Here is a 23,777-nt window from a genome sequence, read left to right on the forward strand (position 1 = left end):
GCAAATTTTATAAACTGTGAATAGTCTCGAAAAAAAGGAATTCCGAACATCAGAACCTAAAGTGTTTGTTTTTGTGTATCATGATACATTGGCTACCAGTTATGCCAAAAGAAGAATCAGATGTGGGGCAGTGGCATGGAAGCGGGAAATGGGACCCACTTTCGGGTTAGTAACTTTAAGGTATGAAAAAGTAGCAGAACATTTCATGATGTCTTGGTTATTTTTTGCCTTGAAATCCTTCCTCTGCTCACTGCATGACAGGCATTCCATGTAGGGCCTCAGGCAAATAGTTTCAAGCCCTTTCGAAACCAACACCCATAGCTGGATCCTCCAGGCATGTTACTCCTTGTTTTTGAGGCATTTTCACCGGACTGTCTACCTTCTAAGCAGCAAGCTCGTTCAGCTCTCTCTCTCAGATCACTGCTCCAAATTCGGTATGTTTATTTCATTGTTTTATTATTTGTAGGGCGCCTAACTGGTATAGTTAGGGGGTGCACATATCATTCTTGCCATCTGTTCATGAAATGTGTGTGTTTAGTCCATTTCTAAGCGCTACAAAACACTGGCAGATACGGAAACTGCTGCCCCCGCCCCCCAATGAAGTAATTTGCCCAAAGCCACACAAAGAAGCGAAAAGGAGAAAATTAGATTATAATAATAGCGTCTTGGTCTGTGAGCAGCAACCTGACCAATAGACCGCCTTTCCAACTTTGTTGTGTGGATTTAAATATGTAAATGAAAAAAAAAAAGTGTAAATTGAAAGTTTTCTCAGCACTTTTCAAAGGTATACAGCGTTCGGCATCCTCGATTATAAATATTGATATGAAATGCATACAGCGGCCCAAATAGAAGATATATTTCCAGTGTTCGGCTCGTGTTATTACAGATAGTAGTCAAGTAGGAAAAATATCAGCAGTTCAACACAAGATACAAAAAAAATCTATGAAATGAAAACAAAGCCCGATTGCTGTTCTAACACTCATTGCATGGAGACATATTTATATTTCCAGTGAGACGGTGTCTGTGGAACAGGCCGCCTTAGCATGGCCTTTGCAGTCGTGATGGGGCCCCTTTTATTCGGCAAAACCCAAACGGAAACCTCACCTGTGTCCGTGTACGAATCAGTGAGTCGTGTGGAGCCCTTTCGTGGCATTAATTGTGTAAAACGTGCTGACAGAGTGTGGCCCTCCGTCATGCACCCATCACAGGCAAGCGTAAATAAAACAAACAAACAAATAACTTTTACACGGTCGACCGCATCTCAAAAGACTTTACACACAAACAGCGGCGGGTGTCCATACATGCCAACACTTTAAACCAGGAAAGAGGGAGATTTTGAAAACAGAATCAGGTGAATTAGATTTCCCCTTTGGTTTACATTGAAGCTGAGAAGATTTTAGGCTGGAGACAAGTAAAATTCAGCTATTTTGGTCTTACAAAATCGGGAGTCTCCTGCCCGAATCAGGTCTGTTGGCACCTATGGCTGTCCTAACAAGCAACCGCCACAAAGGTTTGAAAAATACTGTGGTTTCTGGGGGGAGGCGGAGGCTGTGCAAGCCACGTTCAGTGTGGCCAAAACATTTGAACTGTCGCTGCGTATATGTAAGGGTTGCACACGACGAGGACATCGGGCCTCAACGTACAGTGTGTGTAACTCATTATGGTAGGAGTGTGTTAAGAATGTCGGTGCGACCTCTGTCTTCGTGGCTGGCATTTCCCTGCCTGCTATTTATGCTTCAGTTGACTGCTCGGGGTTTCCTGCTTTTACCTGCCCCTACAAGTTTCCACAAGCCCAATCCGACATAGAAGAGTCGCTGGATGGCGACTAATTCTGCATCTGGGTTCATTCCGTTCAAGGCAAGACCACGGCGTGTCTGTGTGGGGATCTGCAAAGCTGCAAAATGGCCTTTATGCCAGAGTTTCTGTGTATCTCTACATAGTGTTCCCTTCCATGGTACACATATTTATTTTGAGATATATAAGATTTATGGATGCTATGCTATGGGAGAATCTATCTAAAATGCAGGCTTTGAAGATGCTTTCTATTGTGAAATCTCTCCATTTTCGCAATCTGTTGAATATGTAGGATCTCACGGAGCTTTCCTGCTGACTGTCCAACTTGCTGTCGTCGCAAACACATGCGAGGGACGCACCCCTGTACAAAAGGATTGCAAGATACCTGTCGACTTTTATCCATCAGTTGTTGCAAGTCACAGGGTGAATGTTAGCGCAGAGGAGGGCATATGGCAGACATTTCTAATCCAAGCAAATCTCGCACGAGAGAAAGTTACACAGTCGGTGTAGATTTACGGAACAGGGAACACTATTTGTCTTATGGCTAGCCTACTAACCAGGATCTCTGTGCAGTAAAACTCACATAATGAACATGAAGCGGGCTTCATATTAATCTCTTCGAATGCCATGCGTTGTATGTCATTTTAATGGGTTGAACTGCAGAACCTCTGTACCCATTGCTCGGCTTGCGCCGAGTGTGTTGGTGGTTGCTATGTGACATGTCCTCAACTCCCTCCTGGCATGTGGACTTTGTGCTACTTGCAATGTGCAGTCATACTGCAGCCGGAGGTGGCGGGTGTGACGGGGCGTGGGGAGGGAAGTTGGGGGGAGGTGGGCCGTAAAAAACAAAATGGCACTCGAGGCAGAGCAAACTCCGGCGTCAATAATGAGGTAAGATTTGAAAACCTTCTTCCCTACGTACTGTGCGCTGCTACAATTTTGTGAGATATTCTGTCCCTGAAAGGATGAGAAACCTTTGAGCACCTTGAAAGTCAGGATCAGATTTTGCCCGATTTTCACTGTGGGAATCTGATTCACACATCAAACGTCAGACTTGAAAGACGTTTTCTTCTTGAGCTAGACTCCCGATCAAACCTGCATTATTTTGTGTTTTTTATTTAACGGATGCCTCGTATGTATTTTTATTCAAAGTACGGGGCTCGTTTCACGCTGAAAGCGTAATATCCTGACATTTCCAGGAAATTTCATGTAACTTTGCAAGGGGAGGAGGCGATAATTTTGCAATTGCAGACAGTAATACTGGGATCCTAAACTCAAGCGCAAAGTAATAACAACAAGGATCCCAAAATCAGGCCAAGGCTAATTTCCGAAATGATCCCCACATCAATCTCATATTAATGTACCTTGTTATATCACGAGGTTGCTTTTAAGATGCTCACTTCCTTGAGGCTGAGCTCATGGATTCTTTTCTCAAGGAGGTAAAGAAAGAAAGGGATAACACAACGAATAGAAAGAGGGCAACAGTTGTTATTAAGAAAGCATAAATTGGTCCTTCAAAGTATAGAACAGTTTCAAATGGATACAATGCGATCTGGTATGCTGTGAAATAGCAGCAGTCAGAAAAGCAAAACACTCCAATGGAAATTTACAACAGCCTAGGCAGGAGATGGAATCTGATAAAGATGGGATGTGCATCAGAAGTATCCTGCAATCACATCAGGCTCTAACACAAAGGCAGTACTAAAGTAATTATAAAGTAAAACAAAAACACTGGCACTGGCACTGAATGGAACTAGGTTTTATGCAGATGTCCTCCTTGTGAGAGAGCAAAATGCAGTCACTCAAAGTGAAGTCAACTAGTGGCTTAAGTAGGCTGGACTATTGCCCCTATCTACATGCTGTAGTGGGCGAAAGCAAAATGTGAATGACACAAAGACCAATGGATGAAGAGAAGTGACTGAAAGGCCCAATATGTAAGTATATTATGCATATTTTAGTAAAATCAAAAGGTCTTGGATAACACCAGATCTAAAAGTGCCACATGATATTGTCAATTGTACGGCTGAAAAAGTGAGACTGTTGCTGCTTTTCAGGTGTTCCACGGCTAGTATTTGTATATTTCAAATTGTAGCAAATTTGCACCTGCTTGTAGGATGAAATATATGGGTGAAAGGTTACTACTTTTTTAATCAATCCCATATGATGCTAACTCACATCAAAAACTTCACTGCGTGCCGTCAGCGGCTCAGATGGAAAGTAACATGAGCAGTCATATTCTGCAACAAACAAACATGATAGGTTATGTAGTCATAGAGGCCAAGCAAATTCTACTGGCATCAAATGGGCAGGAGCAATCGAGGTGCAGTGTCCTGTGCTCTTTAGGAATATCAATAAGTGAAAAATCTTCCTACGGAGTTTTAGAAAAAACTAAGGCCCTCATTACAACACTGGAGGTAAATGCCGCCTACTGCCGTGCTGACGGCTGCCAATATACCGTGACTGCGGCGGTATTCGGCTACGGGTATTATGACCCACACTGAGAAATCCTCCACAATACAGACACCCACACAAGTCCGCCAGACCAAAGGTCAGTGATAAACTGGCGGTACTGAAACCCACACCATTACGGCAACAGGAATACGCCCACAGTATCACAACCCACGAATCACTGTGGCGGTCTTTCAAACGTGGTAAACCATTGGCGGTACACACCGCTGCGCACAAAATACACACACATTTACAAAACACCACGACATTGGACAATTCAAACTACACACCCCTGACACACATACACACACCACACCCACACACTCAGACCACTATAAAACACCCACCCACATTACCCACAACCCTTTACAGTGAAAAAAATGATAGCACATAGAAGAGAGACAAGGCAGGAGCACCTCCTCAATCAGAGGCACAGAACACCATCACCCATACACCATCCACGCACATCACAGCATCCACCACAACAAATCACCCCACACATCACCCCACACATCCTCACACATTTCACGCACACCACATCCATGGCACCCCAAAGACACCCCAGGTTCTCAGAGGAGGAGCTAAGAGTCATGCTGGAGGAAATCATCTGGGTAGAACCACAGCTTTTCGGATCACAGGTGCACCAGACATCCATAGCTAGGAAGAGGGAGCTATGGCAGGGAATAGTGGACAGGGTCAACGCAGTGGGAGAGCACCCCAGAACAAGGGATGACATCAGGAAGAGGTGGAACGACCTACAGGGGAAGGTGCGTTCAGTGGTTGCAAGACACCAGGTAGCCATACAGAGGACTGGCGGTGGGCCCCCACCTCCTCCCCCTCAAATAACAACATGGGAGGAGCAAGTCTTGGTGATAATGCACCCTGAGGGCCTAGCAGGAGGACTGGACTCTGGTAAGTCATATCTTTACTATTATATCCCCGACCCTGCCTGCATGCCATCACATACCTCCACCATTACCCTCACTCCCATCACTCCATCACCTCACCTATACCCCACCATCACAACCCACCCATCCCAATACCAAGCCCTGCATGCAACACCTATGCATGGACCCCCATCACAGACCTGCATGGACACCCATCACCACAGCATGCCCAGTAAATCACCACTCACACAATGCCAAGCTGACAGGGAAATCACAATCATAGAGGGAAACACACTTATGCACAATATGGCCCACTGAGATACACTAACACTGCATTTGCATCCCCACAGGACCCATAGTCAACGTCACCGGAGAGGAGGTGCCAGCTACATCCAATCCCCCCACAGAAGAGGCCCACAGTGACAACAGCAGCTCTGCACGCCTGGATCTCGATGACCAACCTGGCCTATCCTGGACCTCTGGACAGTTGGGTACCCAGGCACAGTCCCAACCCACCACAGAGCCTCACCCCTCAGGAAACACCAGCACAGCACCCACCCAGTGGGCCCATGCCACTGTCCCCAGGACACATCAATCATCAGTGTGTCCACCACTACAGGGACCCCAGGAAACCCACCTACCCAGGACGACAATGGACCTGGGGTCAGTGGCAGTGGGCACACGGTTCAGGGGACAGAGGCACAGGACAACAGGGAATCTGGGAGGACTGCTGTGCGACGGGGGGAGGACAGGCCCAGGGAACCCACTCTCCACGAGGCACTGTCCAACATCCTGGGAGCATACCACCATTCCCTGAAGACGATGAGCCAGATACTGGTAATGCTGCAGGAGATCCAGCGGCTGCAGGAGGGACAGTACCTGGGGATCAGGGATGACCTAACAAAAATATACACCATCCTGGTCACCATTGCAGGGGTGCTGGCAGACATGGGCAAGACCATGAGGGAGGCTATGGCACAACAACGGGTGCCTGACACTAACCAAACTGAGGAACAGCCTTCCACCTCCGCCTGCGCTAGTGGACAGGAGGCCCAACAACTGGAACTACAGGCCACCAGCACCCCACCCCCTGCAGAAGGAGGACTACCCCGCAAACGGTCCCTGTGATCCAGGCAGAAGAGAGAGAACATTGCCAAGACCCCCGCCAGGAAATAAGACTCTCCTGATTGTCACCCTTCTGTCCCACACTGTCACCCTGTACCCCTTGAACTGCAATTACTCCCCTTCCTATGCCCCATTGGACAATGCACCTGTGATACCAAGAGACTGGACTCTACCCTGAACTTCCTTCCACCATCAGCCCAGCCCCTTGCACCACCCCCTCTACTTATGAGCACCTAAATAAACACCCTTGGAACAAATACCAATCTGGAGTCTGTCAAATGATTCAAATATGCATTAGTACAACATTATCAAAGGATATAGGATGACCTCTGGTGGGCAGCAGTACACATAGCAGGAGCCAGAGTGGGGCACGGAGATCTGAAAATGGAGATGCCAAAGGGTACCGTCAGTGGCCATAGACATAGGGAAACAGGCTGCCTTGTACAATGTCCAACAGATAACTGAAATGTTAAGTGAAGTTACAGTGTCTTACCTGTGTGTCACTGGAAGTACTGCCAAATAATATTGGTTCTGTTGTCAACATCTTCTTCCTCTGCCTCCTCTTCCTCACTGTCCACAGGCTCCACTGCTGCCACAAGACCATCTCCAGGCTCATCCTCCTGCAGAAAAGGCACCTGGCATCTCAAGACCAGGTTGTGTAACATGCAACATGCCACGATGATCTGGCACACTTTCTTGGGTGAGTAGTACAGGGATCCACCTGTCAGATGTAGGCACCAGAATCTGGCCTTCAGGAAGCCAAAGATTCTTTCTATAATCCTCCTTGTACACCCATGTGCCTCATTGTAACGTTCTTCTACCCTTGTCCTGGCATTCCTCACGGGGGTCAGTAGCCATGAGATGTTGGGGTAATCAGAGTCACCTGCAAATATCGAGGGACAACTGTTAGACAGACACTAACCCTTAGGGACAATGCCATACCCAGACACCTACTCATACTGTGTGGGGATCTTTGGCTCACCTATTAGGCACACCCAGTGCCTCTGGAGTGGACCCATCACATATGGGATGCTGCTATTCCTCAAGATATAGGTGTCATGCACAGAGCCAGGAAATTTGGCATTCATATGGGAGATGTACTGGTCCGCCAAACACACCATCTGCACATTCATTGAGTGATAGCTTTTTTGATTCCTGTAAACTTGTTCATTTCTCCGGGGGGTGGTGGACAAATGCAATATGTGTACCATCAATGGCACCAATGATGTTGGGGATATGTCCCAGGGCATAAAAGTCAGCTTTCACTGTGGCCAAATCCTCCACCTGGGGGAACATGATGTAGCTGTGCATGTGTTTCAGCAACAACACTCTGGTCAACACGTTGGAGAACATTGGCTGAGACATCCCTGATGCCATGGCCACTGTTGTTTGGAAGGAACCACTTGCCAGGAATTGGAGCACCGACAGGACCTGCACTAGAGGGGGGATACCTGTGGGTTGGCGGATAGCAGACATCAGGTCTGGCTCTAATTGGGCACACAGTTCTTGGATTGTGGTCCGATCAAGTCTGTAGGTAATGATAATGTGTCTGTCCTCTATTGTTGCTGGTCTGTACACCGAAGGATGCCGCCATCTCATAATCTGCCTTAGCGGTTGAAGCCTATGGAAGAAAAGGGTGAGAAGAGGGTCATATTCACACTTATATTGCACTAATGATGAATTGTTGACTTAACAGAAACAGTATGTGAACTCGAGAGTCCATTGATGTGCCAATGTCTGCTGTGACGCAGTTAGGTGCCATGCCCTGTGCCCCCCTGAAACGGCGGCTGCCTGACCTGTGAGGACGGACAAGTGGAATTGAGGTAATTGCACTGGCGTTGTGCGCCATCGCGGTAGGCGCTCGATGACCGCGGCGCAAATTCGCATTGGTTATCATTGGGCCCTATGGTTTCCAGGAGCCAATGGCGATGTATGTTGGCGGTGACGGTACGCACCGCCACGGACGTCACAGCCATTTTCTATCTGTTCACTGACTTGCTACCTGGCCTTCAACAGGAGAGGACCTACACTGCAAGTGCTGCTGTGACCTGTGTCTGGAAGCGACAATAGCTCATGTGTCTGGGGAAAGGGCCCCTGCCTTCACTGCGGAGGAGTTGGAGAAACTGGTGGATGGGGTCCTACCCCAGTACACGTTACTCTACAGTCCTCAAGACAAACAGGTGAGTACAATGTGAGCATGATGCGTGTGCCATGAATGTATGGAGTGCTGTGTGTGTAAGCCACATGTAGGGGGGGAAAAGGGGTCCTGGCCAGAGTGCAGCATGTAAGGTGGTCAATGTATGTGCGTCAAGGGATGTGTGGGATCTGGTGGGCAATGAGTATGACGGTCTGAATGGGTGAATAATTCCTTTTTCTGCTGTCTTTTCCCTGCAGGTCAGCGCCCACCAGAAAAAGGGTGTTTGGTGTGACATCGCCAAGGAGGTGTGGAGCACCCACTGTAGCAAGAGGTGGGAGGACCTGCGCCGCTGGGCAAAGAAGACGGCGGAGGCCCAGCTGGGGCTGGCCACCCAACGAAGAAGGGGTGCCCATCGCACCATGACCCCCCTGATGTTCCGCATCCTGGCGGTGGCCTATCCGGAGTTGGATGGACGCTTGAGGGTACCACAGAAGCCACAAGGGGGTGAGTACAGAATCTTAAACATGACATTGCGTGCGTTAGGAGGTACCTGGGTGGGGGATATGGGCTGTGTGTGCCCCTAGGCCAGGGCGAACTTGACAGCGTAGGTCCCTTGTTGGGCAGGCTCAGTATCACTCCTATCCCAATAGTGCTGGCGGTCATCTACTCCTGATCAGGGTCCTGTGGATTTCAGGTGTGCAGCTAATGGTATTAGGCATTGAACCCCATGGGCTGGTGACTGTCTTAGTAAATGGTTGGACATGGCCTCGTGCATAGGGCTGCTCCCTATGTGTTGTGTATGCCAACGGTAGTGGTGTTGCTGGCATTGACCAAGTGTATCCTCTGTCCCCTCCACCCCTTTTTTGTTTTGTCACCCTGTCCTTGTGTGCATTAGCATCGTCTGGCAGAGGAGCAGAGGCACCGGCGACCGAGGGGGCTGTATCCCACATGGCCCATGAGGCCGAATCCACCGAGAGTGAGGGCACCAGTGGGACGGAGGGCGAGGGGAGCACAACGATGGGGACAGGAGGTGAGACCACAGACAACGACTCCTCCTCCGATGGAAGCTCCCTCGCATTGGCGGACACCTCTGTGCCCACCCCAACAACAGGTAGTGCCGCCCTCCCAGCAGCCCCTCAGAATGTTTCCCGTGCCCGCTCACCCAGGAGAGTGGGCATCTCCTTCGCCCCAGGCAACTCAGGCCCTGCCCCAGTCTGCCCTGCTACCCTCAGTGAGGAGGCTATTGACCTCCTGAGATCCTTCTCTGTTGGGCAGTCAACTATACTGAATGCCATCCAGGGTGTAGCAGGGCATTTGCAACAGACAAATGCATACCTGGAGGTCATTCACTCTGGTGTGGCGGCCCAACAGAGAACATTTCAGGCTCTGGCCTCAGCACTGATGGCAGCCCTTGTCCCTGTGTCTAGCCTCCCCCCTCCAACATCCTCTACCCAGACCCAATCCCCTCAACCCCAGCATTTCCAAGGCACACCTTCAGACCAGCATTCACCCAAATCAACACACAAAGGTGGCTCAGGCAAACATAAGCACCACACTTCATCTCCCAGGCACTCACACAAGCACCATTCCCATGCAGACACACCAACATCCACTGCCTTCACTGTGTCCCCCTCCTCCTCTTCGTCCACCTCCCTCCCAGTATCATCTCCACTCACACCTGCATGCACTACATCCTCATCCACTACCTCCATCACCAGCACACCCATCACTACACACCCCTCACTGGCAGTCACCACCTCCACAACCATGCACACGCCCCCTGTGTCCTCTCCCAGTGTGTCTGTGATCCCTCCTCTTAAAGTACACAAACGCAAGCACCCACCCACCCAACAGCCATCCACCTCACAACAGCATTCAGGCCATGAACCTTCACCCAAACTCAGCAGAAAGGCACCTCCTACAACCACTCCGTCTTCCTCCACTCCCAAACCCTCTCCATCTTCCCGCCCCAGTGTGTCTAAAAAAACGTTTCCTGACAAACATTGACCTGTTCCCTACCCCTCCCCCCGTCCTTCCCCTCGGGCAAGGGTGTCCAGAACCCAGGCCAGCACCTCAGCCACCAAGTCGGCGTCCGCTGTGGGACCTGCAACTCCCAGGGGCTTCAAGGGGTCACCCGTCAGGCAAGCCAGTGTGCCACTGACCCCTGCAAAGGACCATACCATACCGCCACCTGTCAAGGTGAAGAAGGGGACAGCATGCACCGAGGGCAAGGAGCACAACCCACCCAGCAAGGCCTCCTCCAAAACTACAGCTGCCAGGGCCAAGGTCCCAACAGCAGCTGTCAAGGTGAAGAAGGGGCAGAAAAGCCAAGGCAAGGCACCTCAGGCATCGGAGCCTGCAGGCTGGGGCCTGGTGGCCACCATCAGAACTGTCAGCCCGCCACCAGCACCGCAGGCAGCACCGCCAGCATCCCCACAGCAAGCACCGCCACCTGCACTGCCAACTGCACTGCTGCTGCCATCACTACTATCAGCAGCAGCATCCCCAGTGGCCAGCCGTCAGAGGCTGCAGGAGAAGGGCTGGTGCCTCCCTCCACCACTGGCAGCACCGGCACATGCACCACGGCCAGCACCACCAGAATCTCTGCCGCAAGCACCGACACCTGCACCGCTGACAGTAGGACCACTAACAGCAGCAGCAGCCCCAGTGTGCGTCTGTCCAGGGCGGCAGGAGGCAGGCTGGAACCTCCAACCACCACTGGCAGCACCAGCACCACAGCAACCACCAGTTTGCAGCCTTAGTCGCCACAGGATGGAGTCTGGCCCTGCCTCCATGGACTTTCCTGCTATCTGTCCCCTGCAAATCTCGTGCCACAGACACCCAGGTGAGGGAATGTGAACTGCCACACCCCATGTGCTGCATCACTGGGCACCAAGCCCCCTCCAGACCCAGTGGAGAAAGGCATCCACTCACCCATTCCTTGGCAGGATGAAGCAGACTGGGCACCAAGCCCCCTCCAGAACCTATGAAGACAGGCATCCACTTGAGAGACTGTGGCCTTGCACTCCCCAGGACCAAGCAGTGGAGCCCCTTCGAGGAGCAGTGGTATTATTCCATCTTCCGGCTGAGGTGCCTGTGTGTTTTCGAACCGATGCCCCTGCAGTGTTCTCTCCATATAGAGGCAGGAGTCAAGTGTGGGCTTGGCGCATGATTTTCTCATCATAAATTCTCTCTTATGCTTTCGATATATAAAACAAACAGTTGCAAGCAACTTCACCACCGCACTCCAGGAGGAAATTATTTATTTTTATTGCAGTCAGGATTAAATCACCATCCTTCACCACTATATATATATATATGGACTAAGGGTGGGTGTAGCTTGTGTAATTTGCTCTAACATATGATAATGTAAATTATAGTAAAATTATACTAGATGGAATTATGCAAGGAGCCTAACACAGCATTTAGTGCTATTTTATTAGTGCAAAATGCACCCTCACATCCAAAATGGATCAGGTAATTCATTTGATGCTAAGCAAATAGCACCAAATCTGACAGAATATGAACAGCAGCCAGCTGCTGATTGCACTCTGTTCCTGTGCTCCTGTGGTAGGCATTTGTGCCCCAGATGATCTGAATTATGTGAGGTGGATGAAACTGCTTATTTTTGGTAATTTAACAAAATTACAGAAATTACTCTCATTACACCAGTGTAATTTTGCCCTAACACGGATAAGGAAATGTCAGAGTTGATTGAGCCTCCTAAATACCTCACCAGTGCAGCAGGGGATTAAAAGAATGCCTTCGGTAGGGGCTAAATCTCCAGATGCTAAACTTGGATGCATTCTTTTAAAGTCATAGGGTTTTAAAGGCCAATAGCCAAAATGCAGTTGGTAAAGATTTTTCTGGAGGTGGCCGATGATTGCCTTCTGCTTACATGATCTGGGTGTTGTTGGCATGATTGCCAAAACATAAAGCGAATTAACTGGTGAGACGAACCAGTAACAATAAGAACATAACAAGAAGCAAGGAAGAACAGCAATTCAGGGCCCAAATGTTGGAAAACACAGGTCTGAATAGGAAAATAAAGAGCTGAATAGAGATTCAGTTACCTTCTTCTCTAGTGGTTAAAAAGGACTGGATCTATTGAAGTGCAAGATGACAGTCATTCTCCAGCTTGCCACCAAAGTAAAACATGAATAATATTCGATTCCGATTGACATATAAATTCATTCTGGGTATAGTAGGGTAAATTGGGGGAGAATTTTGGGTCTGGATTATGAGAGTAAGGTAAATCTTAATTGGTCTAGTACAGCAATATCCACTCTCAAATATCAACCTGCAACAATATCAGGCACAGGATAGCAACTTGCTCAGTGTCGTCAAGGAAAGTAGATATGGAGTTGGAATAGCAAATCTACATCAATCAATCATAGGATTTATAAAGCGCACTACGTACCCGTGAAGGTTTCAAGGCGCTGGGGGGGGGGGGGGGCGGAGCTGTTGCTGGTCGAAGAGCCAGGTCTTGAGGAGTCTTCTGAAGGTGAGTAGGTCTTGAGTCTGTCGCAGGGTGATGGGGAGGGTGTTCCAGGTTTTGGCGGCGAGGTATGAGAAGGATCTGCCGCCGGAGGTCTTTCTTCGGATGCGGGGGACGAGGGCGAGGTTAGTGGAGCGGAGCTGACAGGTGGGGGTGTAGAAGCTGAGTCTGTTGTTTAGGTAGGCTGGTCCGGTGTCGTGGAGCGCTTTGTGAGCGTGGGTAAGAAGCTTGAAAGTGATCCTTTTGTCCACGGGGAGCCAGTGAAGGTTTCTCAGGTGGTGGGAGATGTGGCTGTGACGGGGTACATCTAGGATCAGCCGGGCGGAGGCGTTTTGGATGCATTGGAGGCGTAGTAGGTCTTTTGCTGGGATGCCTGTGTAGAGTGCGTTGCCATGGTCCAGCCTGCTGCTGACGAGGGCCTGTGTCACTGTTCTTCTTGTTTCTGTCAGGATCCACCTGTAGATTCTGCGGAGCATGCGGAGTGTGTTGTAGCAGGAGGAGGAGACTGCGTTGACCTGTTTAGACAAGGTGAGGGAGGAGTCGAGGATGAAGCCCAGGTTGCAAGCATGGTCGGACGGTGTCGGTGGGGTTCCTAGTGCGGTGGGCCACCAGGAGTCGTCCCAGGCGGAGGTGGTGGGTCCGAGGATGAGGACCTCCGTCTTGTCTGAGTTCAGTTTCAGACGGCTGTTTCTCATCCATTCGGCGATGGATTTCATTCCCTCATGGAGGTTCGTTTTGGCGGTGCGCAGGTCTTTGGTGAGTGAGAGGATGAGCTGGGTGTCGTCGGCGTAGGTGAGAATGTTGAGGTTGTGTTGTCGGGCCACTTGTGCGAGGGGCGCCATGTAGATGTTGAACAGCGTCGGGCTTAGGGATGAGCCTTGGGGGACGCCGCAGATGATGTCGGTGGCTTCAGAGCGGAAGGGGGGGAGGCGGACTCTCTGGGTTCTGCCGGAGAAGAATGAGAAAATCCAGTCGAGGGCTTTTCCTTGAATTCCGGTTTCGTGGAGGCGTGATTTCAGGGTGCGGTGGCAGACTGTGTCGAAGGCGGCAGATAGGTCCAAGAGGATGAGGGCTGATGTTTCACCATTGTCCATTTGGCGCCTGATGTTGTCTGTGGCGGCGAGAAGGGAGGTTTCGGTGCTGTGGTTTCGTCTGAAGCCGGACTGGGAGGGGTCTAGGATGCCGTTGTCTTCGAGGTGGCTGGTTAGTTGTGTGTTGACGATTTTTTCAATCACCTTTGCTGGAAAAGGGAGCGGGGAGATGGGTCAGAAGTTCTTGAGGTCGTTGGGGTCTGCTTTGGGCTTCTTGAGGAGGGCGCGGATTTCGTCGTATTTCCATTTTTCAGGGAATGTCGCTGTTTCGAAGGAGATGTTGATGACCTTCCGTAGTTGGGGGGCGATGGTGGAGTCGGCTTTGTTGTATATGTGGTGGGGGCAGGGGTCTGACGGAGATCCTGAGTGGATGGAGTTCATGATCTTGCGTGTCTCTGTGTCGTTCACGTTGGTCCAGGAGGTCAGGTGGATTGCACATGTGGAGTGTTCGGGGGTGGGGTCTGGCGTGGGAGTGGCGTCGAAGCTGTCGTGGATGTCGGTGATCTTCCGGTGGAAGAAGGTGGACAGTGAGTTGCAGAGTTCATGGGATGGAGGGATGTCATTGACGTTGGCGCTGGGGTTGGAGAATTCTTTCACGATGCTGAAGAGCTCTTTGCTGTTGTGTGCGTTGTTGTCCAGGCGGTCTTTGAAGTGGGATCGTTTGGCTTGTCTGATGAGTTGGTGGTGCTTGCAGGTGGCGTCCTTGTGTGCTGTGAGGCTGTCGGGTGTGTGTTTGAGGAGCCATTCCTTTTTTAGCTTCCGGCAGTCGCGTTTGGAGTTTAGGAGCTCGTCGGTGAACCAGGTGGCTTTTCTTCTGGCTTGGTTGTCGGTGGGTTTTTTGAGTGGCGCGAGGGTGTTGGCGCATTCGTTGATCCACAGGGTGAGGTTGTGGGCGGCGGTGTCTGGGTCGGTGGAGTCAGGGGGTGGGTTCTGGGCGAGGGCGTTGGTAAGCTGGTCTTCCGTGACTTTGCTCCAGCATCGGTGGGGTGGTTGTTGGGTGCGATGGTGCTCGGTATGTTTCTTGTAGGTGAAGTGGATGCAGTGGTGGTCGGTCCAGTGGAGTATGGTGGTATGGTTGAAAGTGACGTGGGCACTTGAGGAGAAGATGGGATCAAGCGTGTGGCCGGCGATGTGGGTTGGTGTGTTGACGAGTTGTCTGAGGACGTGGTTGGTGAGGTTGCCGATCAGAGTAGTGGAGTTGGTGTTGTTGCTGTTCTCCAGGTGGAAATGTAGGTCCCTAAGGAGGATGTAATCCGTTGAGGTGAGTGCGTGGGTGCTGGTGAGGTTGGCAAGGGATTCGCTGAATGGTGCTCGTGGTCCGGGGGGTCTGTAGATGAGCGTTCCTCTGAGAGTGGTGTTGGGGTCGGTGTGGATGCGGAAGTGTAGGTGTTCGGCGGTCTTGAGGGAGTCGTCAGTGTGGGTGTCGACCTCGAGGGAGGATTTGTGGGCGATGGCTAAGCCTCCTCCGATTCCGTTGTTGCGGTCCCTACGGATGATCTTGTAGCTGTCTGGGATGGCTATTGCGATGTCGGGCGCTGAGGAGTCGTTCCACCAGGTTTCGGTCAGGAAGGCTACGTCTGGGGCGGTGGAGTCGAGCAGGTCCCAGAGCTCGATGGCGTGCTTGCGTGCGGAGCCGGTGTTGAGGAGTATGCAGTGGAGGTGGTTAGTTTCGGTCTTTGTTGGTTTCGTTGTTCTGTCGCAGGTGAATCTGCAGGTGCGGCATGCGAAGGGTCCGTGGGTGTTCCTTGGTGAGGACTGGGAGCATGCTGTGATGCGGCCGGGATTGAGGGCGTTGAGTTGGTCGGCCGTGTAGTGGCGTCTGGAGGTGCAGGGGTCTCGCGGACCAGGGGGGGTGGCGCTGGGCGCGGTCAAGGCGCGGACGAGCTTGCGTTTGTCGCAGCCGCGGCTGCCATAAGAGGAGGGGAGGGTGGAAGTGGCAGCTGAGAGGCGGGAGGGCTTGTCCTATGGGAGGGCTGGGGCCGCAAGGGACGCAGAGGCGGGAAAGGAAAACAGGCACAACGGTGAGAGAAGGAGGGGGGAGGTGGGAGGGGCCGCAAGGGACGCAGCGGTGGGGAAAAGCAAGGGGAGACGGGCAAGGAGGTGGCGCGGAAGGCAGAGCGGGGAGCATCCCTCTATGTGCTTACTAGCTGGATAAGTTTCCGTCTGTACAACAGTAAGTACTGTTCCTATAGCTATCCACCATCAACTAGTACAGATGGAAACCTGAAGATCCAAGAAATCCCTGTCTCCTGCAGAGGACTCCAGGGAATAAATATTTTCCCCATCATCTTCAGTTTATACTTTGTACCTTTTGCATTCATATCTACTGGCATCAGTGTCTATCAATATGACATACAACTCTATGTCAGAATCTCCTCGACTTATCACACTCAGCAACTCAAAACCTGGCTACATCTAATCTAGAACTCAGTGTCAAGTGCCGACCAAAAGCTTAACCTGACAAACAGATAATTTCTCTTGCACCCAAAAAACATGGATTGAAGGCTGGCTATCCAACATGAACCTAGAAGGATGTACCCCCAGATAACATCCACAAGCAATTCACTTGAATTCACCTTAAACATAGCATTCTCTCTTTCGGTCAATGCTTAACAAATAAACCAAGATAATATAGTTTCAGTTCTTTCAGCTCAAAAAAGTGAAAGTTTACTTACTCTGCATTGAAGCAATTTGTCAAGTTCACTGTATCCTTGAAGAAACTACACTGGCTCCCCCCCCAACCCAACATTTTCTTCAAGACTACCTGCACTCCTGTATTCCCAGCTAAGAAAACAACACTGCAGGAAAACTGCACTGAACCAGGAGTGAAAACAGTGTCATACCAGAGGTAAAGAAAAGCTTGAAAGAAATGTCCAGCAGGCATGCCTTCTCCATCGATGCACTCAGGATGTGTAATTACATTTCCATCAACATCAGAATGGCTCCTACCTTCCTGCAACTACAAAGGAATTCAAGACCCATCTTTTTAAACAACACTATTTTTTACGCAGAATAGAAGTCTTTGTGTCCTTGTCTCTCACTTCTCAATATGAGGGCCACTTAATGTCACATCATGACCATGTGTAAGGAAGCAATATCTTGAAATATCTATACTGACAGCCTCCCAGCAAAGAAAGGCTTAAGGTATTTAATGGTGCTGGTTGGATTCATGCTCAGTAGGGCATTGGAAACATGCCACATGGTAAAGTATGTACAGTGAACTACGTTTCCCAGTAGACCACATTCTTGAACATCTCCAAAAATGACAGCCATCCTGGATTAGCTGGTATAAATGTCCTGGTGGTGCTGGGATTCTTGTGAGGCCATTTGTGCTACATGGATGTTAGTTTTCAAGCATCAAGGCATCTATTTCCCCCTAAAGAAGGGACTATGGACATTTTGATTCTCAGAGAAATATTACAAAATTTGTGGGTAAATTGCAAACAGACTTTGGCCCACCTGCACTCTCTAAATCCTGGGGTTATAAGTTTAACTAAATGTTACTGTAATGGAACAGGACTGAAATCAAACTACAGTTCATATGTATACAAATGTTAATGTCCTCATTGCATAAGTATTAGAAGACCAGGATATAAACATATTACTAAGTGTGGAGAATCACAGAATGTTAAACATGTTTCTTAAGTTTTCATTTTACAACAATCAATTTGAAACTATGTTAATCTTTCACAAGAGAGTGTGCAGTGATACAGCTTGAGGGAGGTATTTTAACATAAGGAGATTTTGTTTTTGCAGACACAAGGGACGGCCAGGGGAGTTTCCTTCTCTCCTAGTTATGCCAACCTCACTATGGGTTGGTGGGAGAGAGAGATAGCTTGGAGAGAGGAAAACAACCAACATAAGGAAAAAATACCACTTTGGTTGAGATGCATTGATGATTTGTTTATCATATGGAAGGAACAGAAAAGGAGTTTCAGGAATATTTTGAAATATTGAGTACCAATGATGTTGGTTTGAAATTTACATATAAAACTAGTAGAGATGAGATTGAATTTTTGGATATCAAAGTTTTTGTACATAATCAAATGTTGCATACCACAATGTATCAAAAACCAACTTCAACAAATAGTCTCTTACATGGTACAAGCTTTCATCCACAAAGCCTAATGAAAAGTATGCCATATGGTGAATTTCTAAGAGTCAGACGTAATTGTTCAGAGGAGAATGTGATGTTAGAACAATGTGAGGAAGTGAAAAATCTATTCATCAAAAGAGGGTATAATTACAAGGATATCTAAACAGGTATAATGAAAGCACAGAAAACATGTAGAGAAGTCACACTAAAGACAAAAATATTGACTAATTTACAGAATAGTGGTGACCAAGATATTCAAATGATAATGTCATATAACAAAGAACATAGTGAAATTATAAAAACCTTGAAGAGACATTGGAATTTATTATACAGTGACTCAGAGCTTGGACCTTTGGTAGGAACAGGTCTGAAGATTACATACAAAAGAGCACCCTCCATTAAAGATCAACTCATTAATAGTCATTTTGTTGAACAATTACCACAAACTAAAGACAGACAATACAGGTTTTTTCAAATGTTTAAGGTGTAAAGCTTGCCAAATTTGTGAAAATAGAAAAACAGTAAAAGATACTATGGGACACACCTTTAAGATCAATCAGAAAATAACTTGTGAGGCCACCTATGTGGTATATATATTGAAATGTGGGTGTGGCCTTAAGTATGTAGGCAGCACTATTTGTAAATTAAAAAAACACATATTGGGACACATTAGGGCTGTCAGTAACAAGGACTTGAGTTACACAATGGAGAAACATCATAGACAATGTCAGGAGCAGAATTGGAAAACCATGCAATACTTTGCGGTAGCACATGTTCCCGAAAGTGAAAGAGGAGGCAACAGGACATTGAAATTGCGTCGTTTGGAATCTAGATGTATTATTAAATTGAAGACAAAGACTCCGTTTGGGTTGAACACCGATGAGGAACTATTTGTACATTTGTAAAAAAACTAGTTAAAAAACTAGTAAAAAATTAGTTGGGACTCTCTTTTCAAGAGCTTATATTGACTTATATGGAAGATATAAAAATAGGACTTATTCCATGTAGTTGTAAACATTAATGTCTATTATAATGGAAATCATTGTATTTTTAAATCACTGTGGTTATGTATAATGGATAACAGTGCTGATGATCCCCACATTTATAGAGAATGGTACCATATCAGGAAGTTAAATGACAAATATACAAATGATGTAGGGAAGCCGTTTTCTGTTTTTCAGGACCCAAAAAAGTGGCATGCTTGAAGTATTGACAAAATGCGAAGAACAATGCACATTGGTTCATAATTTTAAAGCAGATGCCGATTTGATTGTGGTGTTTATGATTACTTGCCTTACTGGAGTATTGTATATGTTGGGTAGTTTTTAATACTTATAAAAACAACTTTTTGTTAAAAATAATATATAATTCAATTAATTCATATCTCCTATACATATTGACATCTAAATGGTTAATAGACCTAGACATAACAATCACTAACATATCACACTATAGCGTTCATATTATGAAGAACAAAATAAGATTGGAAGTGTAATTGTTACTTATGGTATAAGCAATAGAGGTTAAACAATAAAAATACTACAGGTCCCAGAATGCAACATCATGGTAAAATGTCCAAGACTATATATGTGGGGGTTAGATTCAACATTGTAACCTGTGATTAAGACCTGTTTAGGTTGAAACGCGTTGGGTGGTGGTTAGCACTGGTTTGTGAAATTAATTAAAGGCTGAGCCAAGATCTTCCTGGAGTGTGATGTTTTACTTTGCTGGATATATATATATATATCTATATATATATATTGATCAGTTCACATATATATATGCAGCCAACTGCTATATATATGTGTGTGTGTGTGTATATATATATATATATATATATATATATATATATATACATATGTATATATATATATATATACATATATATATATATATATACACATTCTTTCACAAAAACAAATTTGGAGCATGGCTTCTGAGTAAACACGTTTCAGCAGCAATGCCTTTCTCAATGCTCTGTATGTTCTTGCAAACAACACCGTAATCATCTTAATTTAAAAACAACATTAACCATTCCTATTAGTGCGTGGAAACCTGGCAAAAGAAACAGGCAGGGGCGGCTCTTCCATAAGGGAGGCGGAGCGTTGCCCCCTGTAAGCAGCGGCAGCTGCAAACCTTTTCCCCCCAAAACAATAATAAACTGTGTTTATTATCCTTTTTTGTTAAAAGGGGCGTGTCCACGGTGGTGACGAGCAATGAGGAGGAGTGCTCAGCACTCCCCCTCAGAGTGCATGTGTGTTTGGCCGGCCTTCTCAGGTCGGCCAAAAACACATGCGCAGTGGGCTCTCTCCAGCTCAGCAACACAGTTGCCATGCTGTAGAGAGCCTGCACAGGCTCCCAGTTTGCGTGGGAGCGCCCTGGCTGGGCACTCCCAGGCCAATCCTGACCCTGCTCTGAGCAGTTTTAGGATTGGCGCAGGGCAGGTTGTGAGCCTGTGCCTGCAGAGGAGCGGGAAGAGCAGATGGAGCAGTGGTGGAGGTAAGTGTTTTTTAAAAATTATTTTATTATTTTTCTTTCATTCCCCTCCTCCCTCCCACCGCGGACCGCCCCGCACCTTTTGCTTCGCGCTAGCAGTGATTGGAACAGGACTCGCCATCTTGTCCAAATACTATCATTCTTGGCTGCCATACCTGCCTATGTGATTAGTATTGAAAGTCAAAATGACAATCTTAATTTTTTCTGAATGGGCAAAAAACGCGGAATTCTTAGCATAATAAACACACAAGTGGAAATTTCACAGTCCTCCAAATCATTAAACCTGTATGAGCTGCCAACTTTTTCCAAAGTGTCGTAAATCATGATGTTATCACCACTCGTCTGCCGCAAATTAGATAATGTCTATAATCCCTCACAGGAATCTGCTAAATGACTCCCATCCTTCAATATGATAATTGACGACTACTGTTGACAGAATTCATATTTTGCTACGTTTGAACTTTAGCTGTCAATTGTCATATTGAAGGATGACAGTCATTTGGCAGATTCCTGCGAGGATTTATACACATCATCTAATCTGCGGTAGACGAGCGGTAAGAACATCATGATTTGGAGGACTGTAAGATTGACACCTGCGTGCATTACTGCCAAAAAGCATTTGCTCAGAATACCTGAATTGAATACCCATGAGTGCTCTGAATTTGTTTTTTAAAATGATGTGTTATCACCCTCAAGGTAACGGTGGCACCTGTCTTAAAGAGTTCGGCAATTCTTGGTGAGATGTATTTTGGCTATATATATATATATATATATATATATACACATATAGATATATATATATATGTGTGTATCTGTGTATATATATATATATGTGTACTGTATATGTGTATATATATATATATGTGTGTGTGTGTATATGTGTGTATATATATATATGTATATATATATATGTATATATATATATTCAATGAAAAAAACAAAGGTTACAGTGACGTTATTGTTAGGAAATATAATTTTTTTTAAATATAGAAATTCACTTAAAAAAACCAAAGGTTAGAGGAGCGTCATAGTTAGGCTCACATTTTAAATTGACCAAACCATAGAAATTAACCTGTTATAAGTAGAGTAATCTCAAGTAACTATAACACGTGCCTTCAGGTAAGTATAACTCACGCCCCCGCCATGCACCGTTTTTTCACCAAAAAGTTTACTGCAAATATTACATTGATATTGTCAGTGATGTTATCAAAGATGTCATGAGTGCCATAATTTGCCATAAATCGATGGTGAAGGCACGAGTTATAGTTACCTGAGGACATCAGTTATAGTTACTTGAGATAACTATAACAGGTGAATTTCTATTGTTTGGCACGTTTAAAATGTCAGCCTAACTATAACGTCCCTGGAACCTTTGTTTTTTTTAAGTGAATTTCTATGTTTTTTAAAATTCTATTTCCTAATCATAACGTTCCTGTAACCGTTGGATTTTTCAGTGCTTTTTTTTTTTTAACACAAAGTAATTTTCATTACCTTATGTTAATCCAACCACCGCCGCACATGGCCGTTGGCCATGCTCGGTGGCGGTTGGCTGCAGGGCCTGGCATGTGGCCAGACCCTGCAGCCAATCCTCTTAACCACAAAACCCCACACTGCGCACGGCACTTCTGCTGTGCACGGCGGGAGTTGGCTGCGGCCTGTCTCTCTGGGTGCGAGAATAGGTGTGAGTGGGTGAGAGTGGCTGAGCGAGTGTCTGTCTGGGTGTGAAAGTGGGTGCATCAGTGTCTTAGCAGGTGCATCAGTGTCTGTGTGGGTCTGTGAGTGGGTGCATGAAGGTTTCAGTGGGTCTGTGCCTGGGTGTGTGAGAGTCTGAGTGGGTAGGTGAGTGGGTGTGTGAGTGTCTGAGTGGGTCTGAGTGGGTGTGTAAGGGTCTGAGTGAATGTGTGAGTGGGAGAAAGAGATTGAAAAAGAGAAATTGAGAGAGAGAGATAGAGAGTGAGAGGGAAGGAGAGAGAGTTTTTTAGGCTTTGATGAATTAAATATTTAGAATGAGATATTTCTGGACAAATTAAAAAAGAAAAATGTATTTGTCAATTAAAAAGACTGAGATCACCCTTTATTATGAACCTTAAAGTTTGGAAGTTGAAAATAAATTAAAGTAGGGAAATGACCAAAGACACAATGGAACTAGAAGCCCCAACTTTCAGTGTGAGGGTCTGTGACCTTAACTGTTATGCCACAGGTGATTCCTTACTGTGCAGTGCCTTGTTTTTTAAGTCATTGCATGGAGAGACCATTGCAGTGACTATCGCATTATGGGATGGAAGAGAAAGACAGAGAGAGAGAGAGAGAGAGAGAGAGACAGGACTGTAGAGGGAGCCTGAAGGCCCCCACGGTCCTAGCCGGCTCACCACTTCAAGTGGGAGCCAGCATTGCTCCCACAAGCAGGGAGCCTCATTTAATAGCAGAATTTCGACTCCCCTTACCACCAGCCTTTCCATGGCGGTGAAGACGGCCATGGAAAGGCTGATGGTAAGGGGGCTGGGGGTGCCCCTGGAGGCCCCTGCACTGCCCATGCACTTGGCATGGTCAGTGCAGGGCCCCCCAGGCACAGCCCCATCGCGATTTCCACTGTCTGCTTGGCAGACAGTGAAAAGCGCGACAAGTGCTGCTGCACCTGCCACACCGCTACATTGCCGCCGTCTCCATTAGGAGCCAGGTGCAATGTTACGGCCCAGCAGGGATGTCCAAATGCCGCCAGCGGGTTGCTGCCTGCAGAGTCGGCCGACTGTTGGTCCAATATTGGCAGTCGGCCTCGGCCGACCACCAATGTTGAAATGAGAGCCTATATGTCCTACCTTAGCCATACACTGCATCCTGCCCTTGGGGCTACTAGGGCCTACCTGAGGGGTGTTTCACATGTAAGAAAAGGGAAGGTTTAGGCCTGGCAAGTGGGTACACTTGCCAAGTTGAATTTACAGTTTAAAACTGCACAGACAGACACTGCAGTGGCAGGTCTGAGCCATGTTTACAGAGCTACTAATGTGGGTGGCACAACCAGTGCTGCAGACTCACTAATAGCATTTGATTTACAGGCCCTGGGAACCTCTAGTGCACTATACTAGGGACTTACCAGTAAATCAAATATGCCAATCATGGATGAACCATTTACATACACATTTGGTATAGGAGCACTTGCACTTTAGCACTGGTTAGCAGTGGGAAAGTGCCCAGAGTAACAAAAATA

General features: G+C 47.4%; 1 protein-coding gene across 2 annotated transcripts in view; it reads left to right on the plus strand.

Annotated features, from left to right (window-relative positions):
* Positions 1 to 306: 306 nt before the first annotated feature.
* The window catches only part of LOC138245867 (actin-related protein 2/3 complex subunit 1A-B-like), a 151,451-nt gene continuing 127,980 nt past the window's right edge, over positions 307 to 23,777 (plus strand). Inside the window, exon 1 of one of the 2 annotated variants that reach the window (XM_069199846.1) lies at positions 307 to 434. The gene's annotated coding sequence lies outside the window, so the exon portion shown is untranslated. Of the gene's footprint in view, positions 435 to 2,631; positions 2,686 to 23,777 lie in introns of those variants that run through there. The other variant, XM_069199847.1, reaches the window with a different exon arrangement.

The sequence above is a fragment of the Pleurodeles waltl genome, chromosome 7 (genome assembly GCF_031143425.1).
Source record: "Pleurodeles waltl isolate 20211129_DDA chromosome 7, aPleWal1.hap1.20221129, whole genome shotgun sequence".
NCBI classification, from domain to species: domain Eukaryota; kingdom Metazoa; phylum Chordata; class Amphibia; order Caudata; family Salamandridae; genus Pleurodeles; species Pleurodeles waltl.